The following is a 23889-nucleotide window of genomic DNA, read 5'->3' on the forward strand; positions in this document are numbered from 1 at the left end:
GCGGGGGGAGTAAAGGCGGGTGTGTGAAGTGCAGGTGCTGTGGGCCCACTGGCAGGGAGGGTCCAGCAGGGGAGACACTGCCGTGCCCTCTCGTAGCCAGGGAGACCCAGCAGGAAGAGCAGTGGATGCTTTGGCCGGGTAGCGCAGTGGGTTAGAGCATCATCCAGACACAAGGGTTAATCCCCAGTCAGGGCACACGCAGGAAGCACCCAGTGAACGCACCAGTAAGTGGGACAACAGCCCTGGCCGGTGTGGCTCAGTGGATACAGCGTCGGCCCGGGAACGGAAAGGTCCCAGGTTCGATTCTGGCCAAGGGCACATGCCTGGGTTGTGGGCTCGATCCCAAGTGGGGGACTTGCAGGAGACAGCCGATCCATGATTCTCATCATTGATGTTTCTATCTCTCTCTCCCTCTTCCTTCCTCTCTAAAATCAATAAAAAAATTTTTTTTAAAAAAATAAGTGGGACAACAAATCGATGTTTCTCTCTCTCTCCCTTCCTCTCTCTCTAAAATCAATTTAAAAAATAGCCCTAGCTGGTGTGGCTCAGTGGATAGAGCGTCAGCCTGAGGACTGAAGGGTCCCGGTTGGTTTTGATTCCAGTCAAGGGCACATGCCCGGGTTGTGAGCTCGATCCCCAGTAGGAGGCGTGCAGGAGGCAGCCGATCCATGATTCTCTCTCATCATGGATGCTTCTATCTCCCCCTCTCCCTTCCTCTCTGAAATCAATAAAAAAATATTTTTTTAAAATATATTTTATTGATTTTTTAGAGAGGAAAGAAGAGGGATAGAGAGTCAGAAACATCAATGAGAGAGAAACATTGATCAGCTGCCTCCTGCACACCTCCTACTGGGGATGTGCCCGCAACCAAGGTACGTGCCCTTGACCGGAATCGAACCCGGGACCTTTCAGTCCGCAGGCCGACGCTCCATCCACTGAGCCAAACCGGTTTCGGCAATAAAAAAATATTTTAAAAAAAGAAAAGAAAGAGCCGTGGAGAGGTTACGACCCCTCCTCCCTGGAGAGCTGTCAGAACTGACAGCCAGCCCTTCCTCACCCTCGAGGTTCAGAAGGATCACCTGAGGCAGTGGTGGAGACCCCAAGAGCTGATCTGGACGGGACAGAGTTTGAGAGGCTGGGTGTGGGTCTTTCCCGTTCTTCCTTTTCCTGTCACCGGAGGCCTGGGGGAATAAGCAAGAAGGAATGCTGAGCTCCTGATTGGGTTTCTAACGGAGACGCTCCCGGTCCTGACAAATTAAAAGAAACTGCGGCCGTGGCCAGGGACACCACATTTTTCACGGAATAAAATTGACTGCAGCGCTGACTCCCTGGCTGGCAGGCTTTTCCCCGCGAGCCGGTTGTGAACAGGCTTCCGGTGGAGTGGGGGGCAGCGAGCCGGCCAGTCGCTCGGCTGGGCGCCTGGCTCCGTGCCAGGAGGCTGCGGCCCTTCCTGGCTCTGCGTCCTGCACATTCACTGTCTGTGTGGGGAGCAGGAAGGAGAGAACGGGGTACAGCGGCCGGTCTGGTCAAGCCACAGTCCTAGGATCGCCTGGCGAAGGGTGGGGCCCGGCGTCCCGTCCCCGTCACGATGACAGACGGACTCCCCCTTCCTCCTCTGCCCGTGCCCAGGCTGCGCTGCAGGGGTGGGGCTGGGGGGCCGACCTCCAGGCCTCAGGGCGGTGGGTACCGCCTGCCTCCCCCAGGACTCCCCGAGGTCTGTCATCACCGATCCTGACAGCCGGGAGGTGGCAGCCACTGCCCGCCCTGTGCTCTGAGGCAGGATGGCCTCCAGGTTCCACCTGGCGTTGCTGGCGAGGTGATGGGAAAAACACCTCCGCTGCCTCTCCCCCCAGGATTTTGCTATAAAGGTTGGCTCCCAGACAAAGTGGATTTTCCAATTGTGCTGCAGGGAAGGGCGGGGCCTGCCCCTCCTCCCAGGAGGGGCCCCAGTTGTCTGTGCAGGCCCCCCTCCCCCCTCCCCCCCCCCCGCTGTCTCCCCAGGCCCTTCCCACCGCCACACGATCCCCACTACAAACTACCCGCTTTAAGCTTTAAAGGGACATGCCAGCCCTAGCCGGTGTGGCTCAGTGGATAGAGCGTCGGCCTGTGGACGGAAGAGTCCCGGGTTTGATTACAGTCAAGGGCACACGCCTGGGTTGCAGGCTCCATCCCCAGTGGGGGGCGTGCAGGAGGCAGCCGATCAACGACTCTCTCTCATCATTGATGTTTCTCTCTCTCTCTCTCCCTCTCCCTTCCTCTCTGAATCACTAAAAATATATTTTAAAAATAATAAAATTAAATACAGGGACATGTCAGCATGAAGAAACTAGCTTGTGTGGAAACCCTGGTGTTGAACCAATGCCAATTCCCTCTCTTCCTCCCCGCCCCCTCCTTGTCCCCCCCGCCCCCCCGCTCCTCTCCCCCTCCCCCTCCCGGGTTCCAGGCCCCTTTAACTTCTCCCCAGGATCCCCCTCTTCCTCACCAACCCTCAGGCTCAGAGCCCCTGCCCTCCAGGTGACACCTGTAGGCGGGGGTGTCCTGGGGGGGAGGGGGAGGGGAAGGGGAGGGGAGGGGAGGGGAGGGGAGGGGCTCAGATCGCAAATGGCTGTTGGGGTGGGGGCTCCCGATAATATGGCCTTAATGGGCCAAGAGGCCTGACTCTTCCTGACCTTCAGCTGGAGGCTGGGCGCTGGGAGCCGCGGGCTGCGCTGCAGGGGGTGGGCGGGGGGGGGGGGAGCAAGCGAAGGGTGTGCCAGGGTGGGCAGGGTGTGCCAGGGTGGGCAGGGTGGGTCCAGCCCCTCCTCCCCCTCCCCCCTCCTCCTCCCTGCTCTTCGCTCTCCCTCCTCCCGCTCCCTCCTTCCTCTCCCTCCTCCTCTTCCCTCCGCCTTCGGCCCTCCCCCTCCGGCCCCGCCCCGCGCCGCAGCGCGCACCGCCCTGCCGCTCCTCCCTCCTCCCTCCCCCTCCTCCCCGCCTCCCTCCTCCCCCTTCCCTGCTCCGCGGGCACCGCTCCGCGAGTCTGCGGCAGAGCCTCTTGGCCGAGTTGGGGCCGGGCCGGCGCAGGGACTGGAGCTGGGGCTGGGCCAGCGCGTCCTCGCCGCCGCCCCTCACTTCGCCCTCGCGCGAGGCGGGGGTCCTCCTGCTGCTGCGGCCGCTCCGGGTGAGTACCCCCCGCGCCTGTGGGGCACCCCTGCCCCCGAAGTTTCTCCTCCCGGCGGGCTCTCTGCGCAGCCGAGGGCGCGGGTGGGACCCTGCGCGGGGCTGGGTGGTCGGGAAGTTGTGGCCAGGCGAGTTGGACGTGTCCCCTCGGGAGGCTCGTTTGGGGGACCCGGCTTCTCTGCGGGTTCAGGGCGGGAGGGGGGCGCAGACTCCGCCGGCTCCCAGGATGAGCCGCAGCGCAGGGCGCCCCCGCCTCAAACTTGGGGACCTGGTCCCGTCGTGGTGGGAGAGCGGGGAGGGTCGGGGCCCCAGGAAGCAGAGGCCCTGGATCCTGGCGAGGGTGGGAAACACGACGGGGTCGGGAGGCGCTGGGACAGGAACTTGGGGCGATGGCGGCCCCCCCTCCTCTCCGCAAATCTCATGACTCAGCAGGACTAGGGCGTCCTGTCCGCACCAGCGCCTCCCCAAGGCTTGGCTCCCCACTCAGCCCGCTTGGACTCCTCCCTGACCTTTCCCATTGGGGGCCCCCCGCCCCTGCTTTTCCCTCACCCCTATTTCAAGGCACCGGGTTTTTAACTGAAAAGACATCACTTATGCTTCCAGCCCTGGACCCTAGGCCCCCTCCCCCACCGTCCCCCCTTTTCATCCCACATCCTGAAGGTGCCTCTGGGACACCCCAGCCCCGGGTATGTGGGGGCTGCCAGAGCCCCCCTCCCCTTGGCAGCACCCCCTCCCAGTTAGGGAGAGAAGTGGGTGCTCGCAGGCCAGCAAGAGGAAGGGAGAGCAGGGCCCACGGGTGGGCACACCCAGATGGGGAGGGTGGGCATGAGGAGGGGAACTCCTTAGGGTCTGGGTGCCCAGAAAGACAGGCAGGTGGGCGAGGGTCTGACGGGAGATGGAGGGCTCCCTCTCCCCTCCTCCCGCTGCTGCCCCGTGTGGTATAGATGGTCCCCAACTGGACCATCGAGCCCTGCTTCAGGGGGGTGACCGACCGTGAGGGGCAGGGCAGCCCTTAGCCCTGTGGCTGTCTCCCCTGCTCAGGTCTGAGCCCAGCCTCCAGGCTGCAGGACGAGCTGCAAAGGAGAACCATGCCCAGCGCCCCCAAGGGCCGGGTTTGAGGGGCAGGGCCGTTCTGATGCAGTGGGACGTGCTGGCCTGGCCTGCGTCCTGGCAGGCAGGGGCCTGGTGGGCACTGCCAGCTGCAGCCTGTGCCGGGGCCTGGGGGGTGAGTCGGCGTCAGGGGCCAGGCCCAGGGAGTCCAGCCCCACCTCCTGCATGGGCCCCTGGGGAGGACCAGGGCCGCCTGAACCCTCAGTCCTGGCCTCCATCCGCCACGTGGCCTGCCTCTGCCCAACTGGCTCTTGGACAGGTCTCCGGCCTCATCTTCTAGGAAGCCCCTTGGGGCCTGGCTTTTTTCTGGGGGCCTCTCAGGCTTGGTCCTCACCCCTGCCCTTCCTGTCTTGCCCGAGGAGGGGCTGGGGGGGTGCTGCAGGGAAGCTGGGGGCGGGGGGCAGAGAGAATTGCTTCACCTCCCACCTCACCTGGCCCTGGTCCTGGTCCTCACCCTGCCCCTGTGAGTCAGCTTTGTTCCAGGAGCAACTTTATTGGGGGAGAGGGGGCGGGCGGAGGGGGTGCTGATGCCAACACAATCCCTTTCTCAGCTTTGCAGCCTGATGAGCCTGGTACCCACAGACCAGGACCCAGGACCCGGGTGGGAGCGGGGTTGGGGTTCACAAACATGGCTCTCTCCCCACAGACAAGCCGGCAGCAGCTCCTCTCTGGCTGGTACTGGCTTTCTCCAGGGCAGAGCATGTACGCGTCAAAGGCATGTCAGGGGCAGGGAGGCCCTTTCTGGAGCTGGGTCTGGGTGCCTCTGACCTCCCCCTCAGGCAGCTTCCAGGTGGATGGGACGGGGCTGCAAGGACCTGGGGGCGGGGGTGGGGGCGGGGGTGGGCGTTGAGGACCCCTGGAGAGGCCTCGCTGGTGCCCTCCCGGAGCGCACACCCACCAGCCCCAGGCCCTCTCCTTTCTCTGGAGGAGGTCGCCTGTTGGTGGGGTCTCCGCTCTCCACCCCCAGTCTGTGCAGCCTCTTGGAGAGCGAGTAGAGGGAGGGGTGGCAGGAGGCCTGGGAGTGGGTGTGGGCAGGACAGTGAACATGGAGGAAAGGTGGGGGCTCGGTGGACGGGAAGAATGGCTGGTCAGCCGTCCCGGACAGGCGTGTCCTCGGGGAGGCACGGCCATGTGTGAGCAGAAATGCTTCCAGTCCGTTCAGAACTTGGAGTGTGGGCTTTCCTGACCCAGCTTCTGAGTGGAGCTGGGTTTGCTCTCCTTGAGCCAGAGAACGCAGAAGCCCAGGGTGGCAGCCATGCTCTTCAAAAGCAGAGCCCGGCCGGCGTGGCTCAGTGGTTGGGCCTCGACCTATGAACCAGGAGGTCAGGGTTCGATTCCGGTCAGGGCACATGGCCAGGTTGTGGGCTGGATCCCCAGTGTGGGATGTGCAGGAGGCAGCCGATGCATGATTCTCGCTCATCGTTGTTGTTTCTCTCTCTCTCTCCCTCTCCCCTCCTCTCTGAAATCAATTAAAAAATATATATATATTTTAGCCCTAACCGGTTTAGCTCAGTGGATAGAGCGTCAGCCTGTGGACTCAAGGGTCCCAGGTTCGATTCCGGTCAAGGGCATGTACCTTGGTTGCGGGCACATCCCCAGTAGGAGGTGTGCAGGAGGCAGCTGATCGATGTTTCTCTCCCATCGTTGTTTCTAACTCTCTATCCCTTTCACTTCCTCTCTGTAACAAATCAATAAAATATATTAAAAAAAAATATATATATATATATATATATATACACATATATATTTTAAAAGAACGCATCGTAACTGTGACAGGTGTTAGGAAGGCATGCAGGATGTGTTGAGAGCATCGAATGGGGTCATCTGACCAGGTCTGGAGAATTTCACCTGTAGAACAGGTGACGATACCCACCCCACCGTCAAGGGTAACTGTTACCTGGCCGGCTGGACAGGTCCAGCGGCGTCGTCTCTCCGCTGGCACAAAGCAGAGGCCTGGATTCAGCCACAGGAAGCCTGTGGGGAGCTACACTTCATTGGAGAAAAGTCAAGTCAGAGATATTCTTCCTCTGAAGCAGCAGGGTGGCTATAGCCGGACGGCCCGCCTGGTTTCCGTCTGCTTCTGCCACTCACCCTGACTTTGGGCAAGTTGGTCCATCTTCCTCAGCCTCCCCATCTGTAGAATGGGGACAGAATTCCTGTCTGTGACGCAGGCTGTTTTGGGGGAGGGTGAAAGGAATCAATCCCTGTAAAGTAGGCCCCTCCCCTGCCCATGCCCACTGGCCAGGCTCCGTGGGGTCCCCAGATGGGGGAGCACTTTCCACCCGATTTTTTTAAAGATGCAGCGGGAAGAGCCGCTCCAGCCTCCTTGGTGGCCCCTCTGCACCTCACCCTTCTGAGCTTCAGGCCGTTCTTCGTGCCTCACGATCTGGCCGAAGCTTAACTTCTGCGAAGGGCCGGCCCCTGCGACCCTTTTCATCCCTGGAACTGACAGTCCAGGGCAGTGGCCCGAGTAAAGGCTAAACTTGGCCCACCCCAGGCTGAGAGCGCCCCGACCAGTCCCTGGGAGCCTGGACTGCAGGGAGCGCCTGGCTGCTGGCTTCCCCTAAAGAGGCCTGGACTTCAGCAAAGGGTCCATAGTTCAACGTCAGGACACAGAGGGAGCGGGCAAACTTCCTCCCCCAGAGGGTTTCTGGACCGGATGAGGACAGAGTGCCCACACCGGGGCGGGGGGGGGGGGGGGGAGAGGGGGCGCTGAGTTCCAGGTCCCTCCCAGACTTTGCCCACTAGCAGCATAGAATACCGGCCCCTGAACCTCAGAGGTTTTTGGTGCTACCAAGCAGCCCCCCAATTGGAAGGAAAAGAAGGGGGGGTACCCTGCTGTTGTAAAGTCAGGAGAGGGTCTCCTTGGGATCTTTTGTTTCCACCTGAGAGGGTTCGTCTGCTGCCTGCCCGCGGAGCTTGCAGAGGATGGGTGAGAACCTAGGGGAGAGGCTCTGGGGTCCTGGGGAAACACCCCGGGGGGCTGACATCACCTCACAAATGAGAACCACAGAAAGTTAGCGGTGACCCAGGAAGCACAGGCTGGCCGGGCTAGGGCTAGGACCGGTGCTGGCGGCGAGAAGCGTGGAGCTAATTGAGGGGAGCGGGGAGGAGGGGAGCGGAGACACTCCCTCTCCCAGTTTGACTCTCACCGAGTTAATAAGCTGCCCTGGTTCCACATCAATCCTGGCGCTGCAGGAGGCGAAGGGAAAACGCAGCCGAGAAATTGGATTAGCTCCTGGATGCTGGGAGCTGTGGCTGCTGCCGGAGGCAGGGGAGCAACCAGGCCTGGCCTGCATCACAGCCGGGCCAGAGGTCTGGGCTTCTCAGGACGGCTGGTGGGGGAGCAGCAGGGCTGTCCCCGGGGCCACGACGGTGACAGAGCCAGGTCCTCACCACTGCAGGGGATGGGGCCTTCCCTGGGGTGTAGACAGGGAGATCTGCAGGCCTGGAGAGGGCAGGCAGAAGAGGCCAGCACCCCAGGCCCAGGCTCCACAGGCCTCGCTGGGACAGCAGGTGGGATCTGGCTCTTGTGGTGATTACATGAGATGCCCTAGGACCAGGATTCTCAAAGCATGGTCCGTGGGCCCCTGGGAGCCCCCGAGAATGTTCAGCCTGGCAGTTGTGCGATCTGCTTGCAAACTTTAGACACCAAACCGTTGCAGCAGCCATCTGTGATCAGGAGCTAAGGCAGGCGAAGTTGCTTGGCTGCGACCAGCGGCAAAGCGCGTTCCGGAGGCGGCATTGGCGGGCTGTGGAGCTCAGAGCAGAAGGCATGGTGGGAAGGTGGACGAGACAGTGGGTCCGGGACCAGTCCCTGTCCTAGTGACAGAGGTCGTGGGGGAGAGGGGAGGGAGAGAAAGGCATGTAAGATAGTATCTGGGCTGAGTAAACCCTCTCGCGGACATGAAGGGCTCGCCTGAAGCAAGGGCTGCTTCAGATTCCCCCGTGGTGACAGGTTCCACCTGTGTGCCAAGTTCTGCCGGTTCCCTGTCCCCAGGGTTGCAGCCAGGACGAGAGGCTGGGACCCCTGGCCTTGCAGCCTCTCACTGTGTCACACTGGCCAGTCCCCCACTCACTCATTCATTCATTTATGCAACAAGAATTCATGAGCAAGCACGCTCGGCCAGGCTACGGTGGTGACAAAGATAGGATGGACGCGGTCCCTGCCCTCATGACCCTTATCGTCTGAAGGAAGCAAGACATTAAGCAAAAGGATCACAGAATTGATTATTGCATTACAATGATGATAATTGGGGCGAAGGAAAAGATGCTCAACACTCGAAGGGTTGATAAGAGGTCACTGGCAGAATGGGAATAGTGGGTGGGTGGCCACCATGATTCATGGTCCATGGGGTGAGGGCACAGGCACTCCTGGGCCTTCTCATGGGATGTCAGGGCACGCCTGACACTGGCAGGTGTGTGTGGAGGGCACGCCTATGGGACAGAACACCTGGCAGGGTGGGCTCTGAGTTGGGAGGCAGGATCTGCCTCTCATCCTTCAGGTGACCTTGAGCGTGTCACCTCCCCTCTTTGTATCTGTTCCTTCCTCTGTAAAGCGAGATTAGACCAGAAAGTCCTGGCAGTTCTTTCTCACGGTCCCAGAAAAGTCTTAGAAGTTTTCCAAGTTCTTCCCCTGGGAAGACAAGAAGACAAGAAAGGGATTGAGGAACAGGCCTGCAAAGGCCCCTGGACCACTCCTGGCAGGTAGGAGCCGGCTGCCGTCCCTGCACGGAGGGCGTCCCTGGAGCAGTGGTTGAGAACGGAAGCAAGCAGGGCTTGGCTGGGTATCAAGCAGCACCTTCCTGCTTGTGGGACAGTGATGGCGGGCAGGCGGTCGAAGGGATGGACAGAGCGTGTCAAATAGATGGCCCAGCAAGGCAAAGCCATCTTTCAGAGGACGGCTGGGGCGGGTGGATGGCCTTCGTCCCTCCTTCAGACCAGCCCCGGTATTTTTTTCTCCTCGCCTTGCCACTGTTGTCAGCGCTGTCTAGAACCTGTCAGGTCCCCTTGGAAATGAGTTTTTGAGCGTAAACGATCCCCAGCTCACATCTCTTGGTGACACATGTGGCCGACTGTGCAGTTGTCACACTCAATCAAATCGCGCCCAATTACATCTTTGCTCTCTTGTCCTGCTGTAATGTAGACATGGCTTCCGAGGAGTGTATTCGTTGTTGGCAATGTGATTGCTGCGGAGACTGGGTTTGGGGGGTTAAGGAAGGCCAAGGCGCGTCGTGTTTCAGATCCAGAACAAGGGCTGGAGGTAACTCTTCTTCCCCACAGCAGTCCTATCTCTAGAAATGGGGGATGAATCAAGGATCCTTTGTGATTTTTTTTGTTTTGTTACCCATGGTCACAGGCTCTCGTGTGGATGTAGGTGTGTGTGTGGGGGGGAGGGGCGGGGGGGTATTGCTCTTGTGCATGTTGTGTCTGCCTGCAGATTACACAAGGTCCGATGGAACCCTGCTCCTCATTTCCTCTGTGAAACATACTCCACATCATAAAAAATATGCACAATGTCAGAAAGGCAATAGAATTAACCTATAGCATGAAGGACTTCGGGTAGATACAAAGGGGATTTCTGAACTGTAAGCATGGTTAGACAGTTGTGAGAGAAGACCGAACAGGTACTAAGACTTCCTTCAGAGAGAAGGAAAGTCAGGGACAGGGGAGGTATGAGGAAAGGATCCCCTCCATCCCAGGGTTGATGTGGGGATAGACATGCTGGAGAGAGTTGACTGTACACAGTCGTCATGGTTTACTTGAATGCTGGGAGTGTATCGCAGTGCAGGGCGGGGGGGGGGGGGCGGGGAAGAGGAAGAGAGGAGGAGAATAATGCCTCTTGGTAGGGCCATTCAAATTCACCCACATCTTCTAAAGAGTCTGCTGTTGTCCACATATCCCCCCCAGTTTGTCTTGTCCTTCTCTTCCCATTACTTCTTTCTTAGACAGCTTCCCCTTTGAACCAGGTGGCCATGCTCAGTTCAACATCATGAGAAGAGGCGATGGCTTGGGATGGTGCACAGACGCCTTCCCCATGCTCTTGGGCATTTCCCCGCCCTGTCCCCTTGGATTCAGTCTCCGCCTCCTTTCTCTGAACCCGCCATAGCACTGAAGGCCCCAACAATGCTTAGAAATGCAAACCATGGTCTCAGGACCGGGGTTCAGCACTGCGGACAGAACCCGGCACAACCCCCACAAGAGGCCTGGCTTTCAGAACCATGGACAGAGCACAAAGACACCCACTCTATACCAGAGGACCGTAAAAAAAAGAGGGGATCTGAGTTTCAGCACCACGGACAGAGACGTCCCCCCACAAGACTGTGAGGAAAAGCTGATGTCGGGTTTCAGCACCACGGACAGCGACATCACCGACAAAGACGGCGAGGAAAAGCTGATGTCGGATTTCAGCACCACGGACAGAGACACCCCCACAAGACTGTGAGGAAAAGCTAATGCCGGATTTCAGCACCATGGACAGAGCCATCACCGACAAGACTGTGAGGAGAAGCTGATGCCGGATTTCAGCACCACGGACAGAGGCCTCCCCAGCCCCCACCCCCCCCCCCCCCCATCCAGCATGGTCACGGAAAGATAAGGCTGGTTTTCAAAAGCCCATGCCACTCCCTTCTCACTGACTTTCCAGTTCTGGAGACAGAGGCAGGGGCGAGGGTTGTGAAAATTACTTCCACCTTTTACTGACTTAGACCGTGGCCAGGCCACCTCCTCTCTCTGGGCCCCACTTCATACTCTGTAAAATGGGGAGGGTGAGCTCCCATTTTACACTGTGAACCTGAGTGCCTAGGACTGTCCTTCCCTGGAGGTCGTTGGACGTGCATGGACTGGTGAGGGCGGAGTGGGGAGGAGGGAAGCGTGGGTGGTAGGCCATAGGAGTTCAGGACCGCGGGTCCCGGAGTCTGGCTGTGGTCAGTGACACTCGCATCTCTCTCCAGCATTTTGAAAGGTTGAGAACACAGGCGCATTCCAGATACTTCGCTTGCAGGAAGGCTGGGCTGCCGTGGGAGCGCCCTGGCTGGATCAAATGGCACAGGGGCCTGGTGTGGGGAGAGGGTGGGCAGAAGCTGGGAAATGCCCAGAGCTCTGAGCCTGGGGGAACCTGTGATGGTGGGAGAGAGGGCAGAGTGCCAGGCTGTGACTGTAGCCCGTGAGTCTGAAAGTCGTCCTACAGGCCTCTTGGCTCAGCTAAACAGGGTCGTTCTACTTCCAGGCCCCAGGGAACCCTGCAGGGTGCAGGAACTTCCCCCCCCCCCTCTAGTCTCTTTTCCCCGCCCTCCCCCATCTCCGTCTCTCCCTGGACTCACGGGCTGTGTGGCCTTCGGCAAATCAGTGGACCCCTCTGAGCATCCTTCCGTTGCACCGCAAGGCTACTCTGCAGGGCGGTTCTAAGTGCCCGGGGGGGGGGGGGGCGGGAGCCTCCTAGGAGAGCAGGGTTCCTGCCCCTGTCCACCATCAGCATCCCACATGCCCCTCAGACACCCCAGGGCTGCATGCTGTACCTTTATTTACCCCAGTGACCCTTCCTGGGAGCCCACCACTATTCTGAACGGTGGGCAGTGTGGACACCCCAAAAAGCAGGCGAGTCCAGTCCCAAGAATTAAGAACGGTGGGCCCCTGCCCCCTCCCCTGCAAAGTACAACCCGAGAAGGCTACCCCACAGGCCCCCTTGCACAAAACCCACTTCTCTCTGGGGAAGTAACCCCCTTCCATGGTTGTGTGTGTGTGTGTGTGTGTGTGTGTGTGTGTGTGTGTATGTGTGTGCGTGTTCACCACCCCAAGTCAAGTCTCCTTCCACCACCATCTATTCCCCTTTTGACCCCTTTGACCTCTCCCAGCCCCCATCCCCTTGGCGATCACCAAACGGTTGCCTGTGTCGATGAAGTGTTTTTGTTTGTTTAATCCCTTCATTTAATCCCAAGCCTCCCTCCCCTCTAACCGCTGCCAGTCTGCTCTCTATGACTCTGTTTCTATTCTGTTTTTTAAAAATCTTTATGGTTGAAAATATTACATATGTCCCCCTACCCCCCCATTGACCGCCTTCCACACCCACCCCCTCTATTTTATTTGTTAGTTTATTTTGTTTATTATATACCCCATATAAGTGAAATCATATGGTATTCGTCTTTATCTGATTGGCTTATTTCACTTAGCATAATACCGTCCAGGTCCCCCATGCTGCCCCAAAGGGTACGATTTCCTCCCCCACCCCCACCGACCCCCTCCATGGTTCTGCGAGCCAGGGAAACCCAGGAGTCCCACGCCAACCAGGAGGGCAGCATGAAACATCTGATTACACACACCCGCCACAGTCCCTGCTGAATATTTCACCCCGGAGCAATGATCCATTAGTCACCATCAATTATTCATCCGCATCCAGGGCCAGAGCCAGGGACGCAGCCTGGGAACAGCTGCAGCCAGGACCCCACACCCACTCTACCTCCTCCCCCGAAGGCAGCCAGCACTCTCCCCCACCCTCGCTCACCCTGGGGTCCTCCTGGGCACCCACCTCTGAACAGTGCCCATGGGAGTCAGGTGGCATCACACCCCAGAACAGAGGGCCAGCCAGTCACAGGCCAAACTGCACTGGGGTCCAGGAGCCTCACCATAAGGATTTCCAAGAACGAGACACAGACATGCTCTCGTTACCAAGCCGACCAGCATATGTGGTGGCAAGTTGATGGAGCAGACGTGGCCAAAGGTGCTGGGCGATGTGTCCTTGAGAAAGATGCCAGCTCCAGCTCCAGCCCCAGCCCCATCGGAAGGTCACCTTTCCTCAAAAGAGGTCCCAGACTCCTGGGTTCTCAGAGCTGAAGAGAAAAGGCCCTCGAGGCCACGCCGGCAGTGCCACAGGCGCCCTTCAGCCACACACAGGTGAATGGCCACCTGGCCTCTGTGGACGGTTCTAATCCTTCAACATCCATTCAGTAAATATTTCCCGAGCATCTCCCAGGTGCCAGGCCCAGAACAAGACCCCAGGCTTACCCCCAAGCAGACCAAGCTCTTGTTCTTTTTTTTTTAATTTTTTTAATTTATTTTTTACAGAAAGGAAGGGAGAGGGATAGAGAGTTAGAAACATCGATGAGAGAGAAACATCAATCAGCTGCCTCCTGCACACCTCCTACTGGGGATGTGCCTGCAACCAAGGTACATGCCCTTGACCGGAATCGAACCTGGGGCCCTTCAGTCCGCAGGCCGATGCTCCATCCACTGAGCCACACTGGTCAGGGTCCAAGCTCTTGTTCTACCAGAACCCTCTTTGTAAGAGTGGGTCCAAACGCATGTTCACGGACCCTGTGCTCCCTGAGCCTCATCAGAAATGAGATGCAGCGTCAGTTCTCTTGAAGACCGATGCCTTGGGCTCACTGCGGTAAGACTAGGACCCAGCTTGCTCCCCGCAGGCTGGCCTTGTACCCCAGCACTGCCTGCCTCCCTGCTTGGGCAATGGCCTTGGGAATGGACCCGAGCACTGGGTGCTCCTGATGCTAGGAGTTCAGGCCCCCAGTTCCCTCTCCCCCCACCCCCAAGGGCGTGGTACACACACACACACACGCACACGCACACGCACACGCACACGCACACGCACAACGGGCTTGCTTCAGAGGCGTGTCTGCAGCCTCAGTCTCTTGGTCTCTTTGCTCCACCCCACCCCCAGCTCCTGTCCTCCTCCCCTTCCCCACTGACCCTGAGGGAATGATGTCACTGGGATCCCAGGATAGAATTACAGCCACCAGCAGCCCAGCCCTCGCCCTGTGCCTTGAGAAGACTGTCTGATCCCCGATGGGGGAGGGGAGGGGATGATGGGAGCAGCAGTGTGTGTGTGTGTGTGTATGTGTGTGTGTGTGTGTGTGTGTGTGTGCACGCGCTGGGGGAGTGTGTGCGGGTTCTCCCTTGCATTTGTGAAGTGGGGAGTGATGTGCTCTGTACGTGGGCGTAGGGGTCAGCCCTGGTCTCCTTCCCTCCCCTCCGTCCACTTGCCCTGTCCTGGTGGGCTCAGCAGCAAGGGCAGTTTAGGGGATTCACAGGGGGCCTGGCTCCAGGTGGTGGAGGGGGTGCCTGCCTTGCGGAACCCAGCGCTGTGTCGCTGTAGGAGTGGCCCCATTGGAGCGGCCCTGTGAGCATTTAACCTCCACGCGGTTCCAGGCCACAACCAGAACCTGCTTGATTGTCTCCTATCACCCCCCGGAGGTTGGGTGAGGGGCCCCCTGAGGTCAGGACCCTCCACGTCCCCGTCTCTCAACTCCTCCCGTGCTCTGGAGGCCCTCCCGCTGCACCAGGCACCTGGGTCCCTCGGCTCACGCTTCCCTGCAAGGTCTCCTGTAATTTTTCGGGTGTGGGCCTGGATGAATGGTGCTCGCTTGACAGGGAGGAAAACGCAACTCAGGATTTTGGGTTTTGAGCCAAGTCCCTCTGTAGCTTGCTTATCTCCAACTGGACACATTCTCTGCTCCGTAACTGGGCCACAGGCCAGGAGGCCGAGGCAGGGCTCCCAGAAATGTCCTCCCTTCTGCAGACCCAGCTGTGCCCTCCCACAAGCGGGCACAGGGTCGTCGAGGGAAGCTTTCACCGCGTCCTCAAATCCACACCTGCTGAGGCTGGCATGCAGGGAGCTGTGGCGCCTTGCATCAACCCATTTTACAGATGGGGAAACTGAGGCTCAGGGAGTCCGGTACCGTGGCTCTTGGGCCTGTTAGGGGTGGTTCCCCGCCTGCTCATGTCCTGCAGAGTGTAGACCAGGGGTCCTTAAACTTTTTAAACAGGGGGCCAGTTCACTGTCCCTCAGACCATTGGAGGGCCAGAAGGTGACGGAGTGGGGGAGTAGGGGGTGAACCTGCGGGCCACAATGCTATGGCGGACCAGGCCTCTCGGGTGGGTGTGCCTGCCCCCATCCCAGGGGCTCCCCGGCACTCACCCCGAGTCCTCTGTGCACCTGGGACCCTCTGAGTCCGATTCCCAACGATCTGGCCTCTCCTCACTCCCAGGGAACATGCCTTCGGCAACGTGCGCCCGCCTCCCCAGCTAATGGAGCTGGGAAATGCGCACTCCTTCTTTCCCCGGAGCTGTGACAGGCATTAGGAGATTTGCCCTGAAATGTGGATCGAAATAAAACCCCTGTATTTTGCAACAGAGCACTAAAAAGGAATAAGGCAGACAGCTCACCCAGACACCAGCTTTCAAGGGTGCCTTCCCCCAAACTTTCCTCTCTCCCCCTCCCTCTCTTGCAGGCTCCCCCACCCCCGCCGCCCCGCTCTCCTCCTCCACCCCTGCTGTGCTTCCCAAGGCAGAAGAACTGGGGTCGCTTTGGAAACCAGGTTAATTGATATCCTGGTTCCCAGCAGCCCTTCCTGTTGGGTCAAGTTCACTGCTCGCCCAGGGTGTGGGCTGGTCCAGGCTCAGCCCACGTTAGCGCCCTGGCCTCATCGCCAGCTCAGAGCACGCCCCGCCCCAGACCACGCGGCGTCCCACGTCCCGTCCCACCTCCTGGCCCATTCACACTATTCCTTATGGGATTGCTTCCCAGGAGCCTTTGTGGCTATTCAAGTCTCTGCCCCTGTCCAAGGTCCCCAGGAGACCCCACCTTGTCCCGAAGCCTTTTCCAGTTCCAGCCGCTCACCTCGGCCCGTCCCCCCTAACCTGTGGCCCCTTTAGCAGTTACCAGGTGTACCGGTTAATAATTCGGATACCGGTTAATAATTCGGATACCGGTTAATAATGCGGGTTTTGTCATCAAAGAAAACACGGTAATTTCAAGAGAAACATCAAAAGTGCTTTATTCAAAGTAATGTCCATCGCTAGCTACACATTTCCCCCATCTTCAGGTAATTTGTGGGTACCGTCCCAATAGAACTTTTCTTGTTTTGAGGCAGACCATTCAGAGACCCCATTGTCCACTTCTTCGTACGTGTTGAAGGGCTGCTCAGAAAGTGTGTGTGCCATCGATCTGAACAAGTGGTCGTCTGAAGGAGCAAGGGCTGGTGAATACGGCGGGTGGGTTCATACTTCCCAGGCAAGATCTTTTAACGTGTCTTTAGCTGGTTTTGAAGTGTGGCTGGTGCGTCATGATGAAGCAAAATTACTTTGCCCTGTCTGCTGGCCCATTCTGGTGGTTTTACGATCAAAGTGTGGTTCAAATTGATTATTTGTTGTCGGTAGCGATCAGTATTAACGGTTTCACCTGGTTTGAGCAGTTCATAATACACCACACCTTCCTGATCCCTCCAAACGCAGAGCATTGTCTTCTTTCCGAAGCGATTTGGCCTTGCAGTCGATGTTGATGGTTGACCTGGATCAACGCATGATTTTGTGCATTTGGGATTCTCAGAATAAATCCACTTTTCATCGCCAGTCACAGTTCGATGCAAAAAAGACTTTCTTTCGTGCCTTTGAAGCAACATTTTACTGATGACTTTCCGGTTTTCCGTTTGTCTTTCGTTCAGTTGATGGGGCACCCATTTTCCTTCCTTTAGAATCTTTCCCATTGCTTGTAAATGGTCGGAAATTGTTTGCTGAGCAACGTTGAATCTCTCTGCAAGTTGTTTTTGAGTTTGACACCCATCTTCATCCAATAATGCTTGTCATTGTTGGTCTTCAAACTTTTTCGGTTGACCTGGACGTTCTTTGTCTTTCACATCGAAATCATCCCTTTTAAAGCGTTTAAACCAGATGGTTCACGAGTATCTTGAGATGGAGCATGTTCACCATAAACTTCCCGAAGTATACGATCACTTTCAGCAGCACTTTTCTTCAAAATAAAGTAATGAATTAAAACTTCCCGCAAATGCTCTTTTTTGGGCACGAAATTCGACATTTTTAAGCGTAAAAATATCTATGATGTTAACACCTTCAGCCAGTTTGACCTATGAAGTTTTGAAGCTTGTTGTCAATACAACAAAATAGCGTACATATCAAACCGCATATAGATCAACTTATGTGTGACTCCGTCGATTGAAAAGAGTCCGCGTTAGTAACCCGTACACCTAATAGTTATCTCCTCCTGATGACCCCTCCTCTACCTCCTCCTCTCTTGCTATTTAACTTTCTGCTTAGTTGGGGGTCCCGTCTCCCCAGCACCTGGCGCGCTGTGGGTGCTCGTGGAACCAAGAAGGGGCCAGCCGGAGGTCAGGTCTCAGGGCAGCCTCGTCGTGTTCCCTGGCCCCCTCTGCCACCCGCCACGCCAGGCCGCCTTCCCTGTGCCCCTGCTGTGCACCAGCCCTGACCATGGCTGGGAGGGGTGTGGCCCTGAGGGGTACCTCCCCTCCCTGAGCTCAGTCTCACTTGTGGGGGGACCAGACGGGCCCAGGGCGCTGCCACGGACGGGACGTGGTGCTGGAACAGGTGTGGGCCGGGGAGGCCAGCTGGGGAGACCGAGTTCCCTGCCAGGCTGCAGCCAACCCACCAGGAGGTGGTGTGGTCAGAGGCCCCGTGTCTGTGGGCTGGTGGAGGGGCCGAAGGTCCTGCTGCGGCTGACGGGTGTCACTCAGCGTCCTGAGGACCCTGCTCCGGGGACGTCTCCCGTGAAGTAAGACGAGGCACCAGAGGGGAGGAGGATGAGGCAGCTGCTGGCTCACACTTTACCTCCTGGGCTCCCAGCAGGGACTCTTCCCTCTCCTTCTCCCCTAAACCACCCGTCCCCTGTCCCCCCCAGCCATGGGGCCTGAGGGGTGATGAGCCCAGGGAAGGCTCGGGGTCGGGCTGGCCAGTGGAGTGGGCCCCGGGGGGTTGTGGGCAGCAAGGGACCGTGGGCTTCCCTCCTGCTTGGTCCTTGGTTGTGGCTGCGTGTGTGTGCGTGCATGTGTGTGTATGTGTGTGTGTGTGTGTGTGTGTGGCTGGGGCTGGGGTGCCAGGAGTTGGTGGGCACAGGGTCGTGCCGAGGACCCCACACCTCCCTGAGGCATCGGCGGGTAGCGCTGGCCCTGCTGGTGCCGCTGGCATTTGTGTTTGAGGGAGGGACCTGGACTATGGAGCCCACGCTGGAGGCACAGCCGTGGTTTTGGGCGCCAGGAGAGCGATGACCCAGCCATTGTTGCTGCTCAGATCCCCTGAGAGCTCAGCCCGGTGCCCACAGTGGCAGCAGGTCCCCCTCAGGCCCCGTGGGACCGCCCCGCCTGTGTGCACGCTTGATGGACAAGCTGTGTGTGATGTGCGGCCTCCGCTCTCCGGGAATGTCTTCAGATGGAGGAAAGCAAGGGGGGCTGAGTGAGGGGGAAATGCAACTTTGGTGGCTAGGAGGATTTGGGGTCACTCCCCCTCTGTCGGGCACCTGCCCCTCCTCCCCGCCTACCCATCCGCTGTCGCCGTGTCCTGTGGGGAGAGGAAGCACCATTCACAAGATTCCAGAGTACGTCCTGTCCCTGCGTCTCCTGGAGGGGGCTGGGGCGCGCTGGCCCACATTAATTAGACACCTCAGGATTTTCATGTTTGATTTTATGAAGCTCTATATTTAGCCAACTCGTCTGGAGCCCCAGTCAGAGGGGCGGTGCTGTGCCAGTTCCGGGACAGAGCGGCGCAGCCACGGCCTGGCTTCAGGCAGCCCAGGCCCCCGGGGACACTGACCCGGCAAATGTGACTTGGGAGCAGTGAGATGGACGTGCCAGTGGTGCGAGGAGGCCCGGCGACTTCCGGAGGAGGTGATGTTTCATCTACCTCTCGAAGGGACAGGGGCTCTGGTTGACCCAAGGGCGTCCTGGCAGAGGGCGCAACGGCTGAAGCAGGGGTGCGTGCGGGCGCCAAGGCCCAGACTGGGCTGCGGGGGGGCGGGGGAGGGGGAGGGCCAGGCGGGCGTTGAGCCCCCGTGGAGAAGGTGCCTGAGTGCCCGAGAGGGTGTGGAGGGTGTGTGATGGGGCCAGGTGGGCGTGTTAGGAAGTTCACTCTGGTGTGCAGGGGGTGCAGGAGCAGGGGAGCAGTGGGGAGATAATTGTGGAATGAATCTAGGTGAGGACGGATGAGGGGCTAGGCCTCTGGGAGACGGAGTCTGCATTCAAGAGCCAATTGGGAAGAAGAACGCACCAAACCTGATAACCAATTATAGGTGAGAGGTGGAGGCAGCGGCGGGGGGCGGGGGGGGGGGGGTTGGAGGGGACGGCGGGGGGTGGGGGGATCCCTGAGCCCCGGAGCCAGGTGATGAGTGTGTGTGTGCTCATGTGTGTGCACGTGCCCATGTGTGTATATGCGAGTATGCACGTGCTCATCTGTGTGCATGTACTCACGTTTGTATGTGCGAACGTGTATGCACATGTATGCATGTGCGTATATGCGAGTATGCACATGCTCATCTGTGTGCAGGTACTCAGGTTTGTATGTGCGAACGTGTATGCACATGCACACATGTGCTCATGCATGTACATCTGTGTTTCTCTGTGTGCGTGTACGCATATATGTACGCATGTGTACATGGGATAAATGTGAGTTTATCTGTAGGTGGGAGATTGGGGAGGGTTTCGAGCAGGATCCTAGGGGAGGTGGGAGGGGGTGGGGGCACTGGCCTCGCACAAGAATAAGGACGGGGTCCCTGGGAGCGAGGCTGGGCCAGGAGGAGGCCGAGGGAAGCGGGTGCCCGAGCCGGCACTGCGTGCTGCAATGGTTACCTGGCACGGCAGACTGCCGCGACACTTGGTGAGACACTGGTAACAGAGTCCCTCACATTAGTGGCTTAAATCAGCCCCGTCTTTGCTCTGACGTCTGGTTGGAGCAGGGCCCACCCGCAGTGGGTCGTCTCTGTCCTGCACGCTGCCAGCTTGCCTGGGGCGTGCGAGCCCGGAAGGCTCATTCCGTGGCCACAAGCCGTGGGTGCAGCCGAGGCCGTGGGCGGGAAGTGGGGGTGCAGCGAGGCTGTGGGGTGGGAAGTGGGGGTGCAGCTGAGGCCGTGGGTGGGAAGTGGGGGTGCAGCCGAGGCCATGGACAGGAAGTGGGGGTGCAGCTGACGCCGTGGGTGGGCAGTGGGGGTGCAGCCAAGGCCGTGGGCTGGAAGTGGGGGTGCAGCGAGGCTGTGGGTGGGAAGTGGGGGTGCAGCCGAGGCCGTGGGTGGGAAGTGGGGGTGCAGCGAGGCTGTGGGTGGGAAGTGGGGGTGCAGCGAGGCTGTGGATAGGCAGTGGGGGTGCAGCCGAGGCTGTGGGTGGGAAGTGGGGGTGCAGCCGAGGCCATGGGGTGGGAAGTGGGGGTGCAGCCGAGGCTGTGGGTGGGAAGTGGTGGTGCAGCCGAGGCCGTGGGTGGGAAGTGGGGGTGCAGCGAGGCTGTGGGCGTGCAGCTGAAGCCGTGGGTGGGAAGTGGGGGTGCAGCCGAGGCCGTGGGGTGGGAAGTGGGGGTGCAGCGAGGCTGTGGGCCGGGCCGCTGTCCCGCTCAATGCTCAGAGCCTCATGAAACCCCGTCGGCTGCGGGGGAGGGGACGCCGACCGTCTCTCAACGTCGCAGTCACAGTCACAGCGTCCGGAGAGCAGGTGGGACGGGCGAGGCCCCCCACAGGGGTGGAGCGCGGTGACCTCGGCAGAAGGTGAGAGCCTGTTCTTCGTCCACCTGCCTCTCCCGGCATCACGCGTGAGCCGTGGGACGGAGCTGCCTCTCCGGTTCGCGCCGTGGCTGGTGTCTCGGCTCAGGCCCGGGGAGCGGCATCCTGGGTGCGGCTTCAGCTTGACCTCCCCTCCCTGAGGCCAAACCCTGGCCGGTGCCAGCTGCTGTGGCGAGAGCTGTCGAGCTGTCCGGCGCCTGGCGTGAGACGCGGGCGCGGGCCCTCTGTAGGCCTCCGTCTTCAGCAGGCAGACGGGTGGGTCAGGCGTCGGCGGGAATAGGGTGGTGGGTGAGCCAGGAGCTGGGTGGGAGGGAAGGGGGTGGGGGGGGGCGGTTCTTGCCCGTGAGAAGCCAGTAACCCATCAGGGAGGCACACACATGCCCACGGCGGGGGGGGGGCGGGCATCAGGGAGCTCCCGGCCACCCCTGCCTGGGAGGCCTCCCGGGCGCCAAGTCTGGGGGCCCGTGGGTGTTGGACGTCCAGCTTCCAGAGCTGCGAGAAATGTCTGCTGACGGTCAGCTGCCTGTCCGTCTCTGAAGCTGCCGGGTGGGGAAGGGGCAGAGCGTGCCCGGGGGCGGGGCCGGGTGTGATGGTGGAGAAAACGGAGCGAGCGAGTGGGAGCTGCGGTCAGCGTGGCAGGCGGAGTCAGACTAGCGGCCACGGGGTCACAGGAAGGGCACGGGGCGATCCGGAGAGTTTGGCCACGGAGCGGTAACGCGTTTACGGCTGAGAGGACGCCTGGGGCTGAGCGCGGACATGCCCCCGTCAGTGACACACACACACGTGAATGTGTGCAGCCCTGGCGTGTCCCCGCGTCACTTCTAAAGCCCACGGCCCTGCATGTAGTGTGTACACAGGTCATTCTGCACACCGTGCTCATGTGCCCAGCCCCAGGCATGCGCTCTCACACGGCTCACGCAGGCCCCGTGGTCACTGCCCCACGTGGGGGCTAGAGAGCCACCCTCACCCGCTTCTCGCCCCGGTTTCTGTCGGCAAGCGAGATCAGGACGCGGCGAGGCATTGTCCTCTCCGCCGAGCGTGAACCTGCTACATAAATCTCCCGCCTCGGATACACCTCCTGCAGGCGCTGCAGACGGTGGGGGAGCAGGAGGAGATCTCTGGGAGGGGCGTGAGCAGGGGGGGCTCTGCAGGGGGGGCTCCGCTCGCTGGCGGTCACCCCGCGATGACGGTGACCTCGCTGTCACCTCCCTCCGGCTGCCGGACCTCCCCCAGGACATGGGTGAGGGGTGGGGGCTCCAGACACAGAAGCAGCCCCATCGTGTGCTCGTTCTGGGAGGAAAAACACTCAGTGGGGTCGAAGCTCAGTCCAAACATGACATGCAGCCCCGGCCAGGGTGGCTCATTGGTTGAGCATCGACCTAGGAACCAGGAGGTCACAGTTCGATTCCCAGTCAAGGGCACCTGCCCGGGTTGCGGGCTGGATCCCCAGGGTGGGGCGTGCAGGAGGCAGCCGATCCAGGATTCTCTCTCTTCATGGATGTTCCTCTCTCTCTCCCTCTCCCTTCCTCGCTGACATCAATACTAAGAAAACAATACAAACACACAAAAAACAGGCAGAAGAATGAGGACAAAGGAGGAAGTTTGTGTGCAGAGCAGTGGCCGGGGCTGTCTGTCCCTCCTTGTCACGCGGTGTCCCCTACGGCTGCCGTCAGGCACGAGGGGTGAGAGGTCCCGTCGCCCGCCACGTCCCACGCCTGCTGCTCAGAAGCCCACGTGTCTGTTACAAACGGCGTCCTCGCCGGGGGCTCCGCTTCCAGGCAGCGCAGTCATCAATCCTGGCGGGAACTACATTCATCTTGATTTCCTGCCCAGTGTCCTTGCACCCCTTCACAGTAACGACTCCAGAAAAGCATGTGAATTCCTGGCAACGGCTCCCGGGCGGGGTGGAGGGGAGCCCCAGGTATGTCCCCCCATGTTCAGCCAGCAGCTCTCGGGGTGCTGAAGGGAATATAGTGACCTGGGGGTGGATGGGGTGGGGAGTTCCATGCCTGGTTCTCCCACTTTCCTGCAGCCTGTTCTCTGTCTCGGCTCCTGGGTCTGCTGAATCCCTCCCGCTGCTCGCAGAGGTCCCCTGAGCCGCAGGTTAAATTCTTTTTTTTTTTTTTTTAAATATATTTTATTGATATTTTACAGAGAGGAAGGGAGAGGGATAGAGAGCTAGAAACATCAATGAGAGAGAAACATCGATCAGCTGCCTCCTGCACACCTCCCACTGGGGATGTGCCCGCAACCAAGGTACATGCCCTTGACCGGAATCGAACCTGGGACCCTTGAGTCCGCAGGCCGACGCTCTATCCACTGAGCCAAACCGGTTTCGGCTAAATTCTTTTTTTAAAAAAATAATATTTTTATTGATTTCAGTGAAGAAGAGAGATAGAAACATCAATAAGAATCATGGATCGGCTGCCTCCTGCACACCCCCGACTGTGGGGATCGAGCCCACAACCCCGGGCATGTGCCCTGACCCGGAATCCAACTGTGACCTCCTCGTTCATAGGTCAACGCTCAACCAGTGAGCCACGCTGGCCGGGCTGCAGGTTAAATTCTAACAGTCGAGCCTCCCCGAGCACTGACCCCCCCACTCCGAGGCCCGGCTCACGGCCTGGGGGTGCCCTCTGGGTGGCTATGGGTCCTCTGACTCATGACCACCGCCCTGTGTCTGTGAGTAAACGCGTGCTGGCCAAGGTTTGGGGCGGAGGGTGGGACCCTCGTGAAGATGCGCTGGGGCTGGACCCGCAAGCTCTGAATCGTCACGTCTTCTCTTTCCACCCTGGAAAGCCCTCGTCAGGCGGGGGGCAGAGCCACACGGGGACGCCCTGACCCAGAAGGCCGAGCGAGAGGGCGAGCTGCTGTCTCTGTTCTTAACCAGGTCTGAAAACCTGTTAACGATAGAACTGAACACTGACTGATATTTCCAAACGGCATTTTAATGAATGGGTTTAATGCAAAACTCGAGACGTTAAAGACGGGGGCCGGTCAGGTGACTCACAGGAGCTGATCTGTGTTAGCCGCTGACATTTTCCCGCGCGTGTGAAATGATGCCTGTGTGTTTATCCACGGGATTCAGAAGCATCGAGGGCTCCGAA

The 23889-nt window shown here is 59.3% G+C and overlaps 1 protein-coding gene across 1 annotated transcript in view; it reads left to right on the forward strand.

Moving 5' to 3' along the window:
- The first annotated feature begins 3008 nt into the window (after positions 1-3008).
- Positions 3009-23889, forward strand: part of SYT2 (synaptotagmin 2) — a 44481-nt gene continuing 23600 nt past the window's right edge. The window contains exon 1 of the mRNA XM_080650935.1: positions 3009-3157. The gene's annotated coding sequence lies outside the window, so the exon portion shown is untranslated. The remainder of the gene's footprint in view (positions 3158-23889) is intronic.

Source organism: Plecotus auritus, assembly GCF_963455305.1.
Source record: "Plecotus auritus genome assembly, chromosome: 14".
Taxonomy (NCBI): Eukaryota; Metazoa; Chordata; class Mammalia; order Chiroptera; family Vespertilionidae; genus Plecotus; species Plecotus auritus.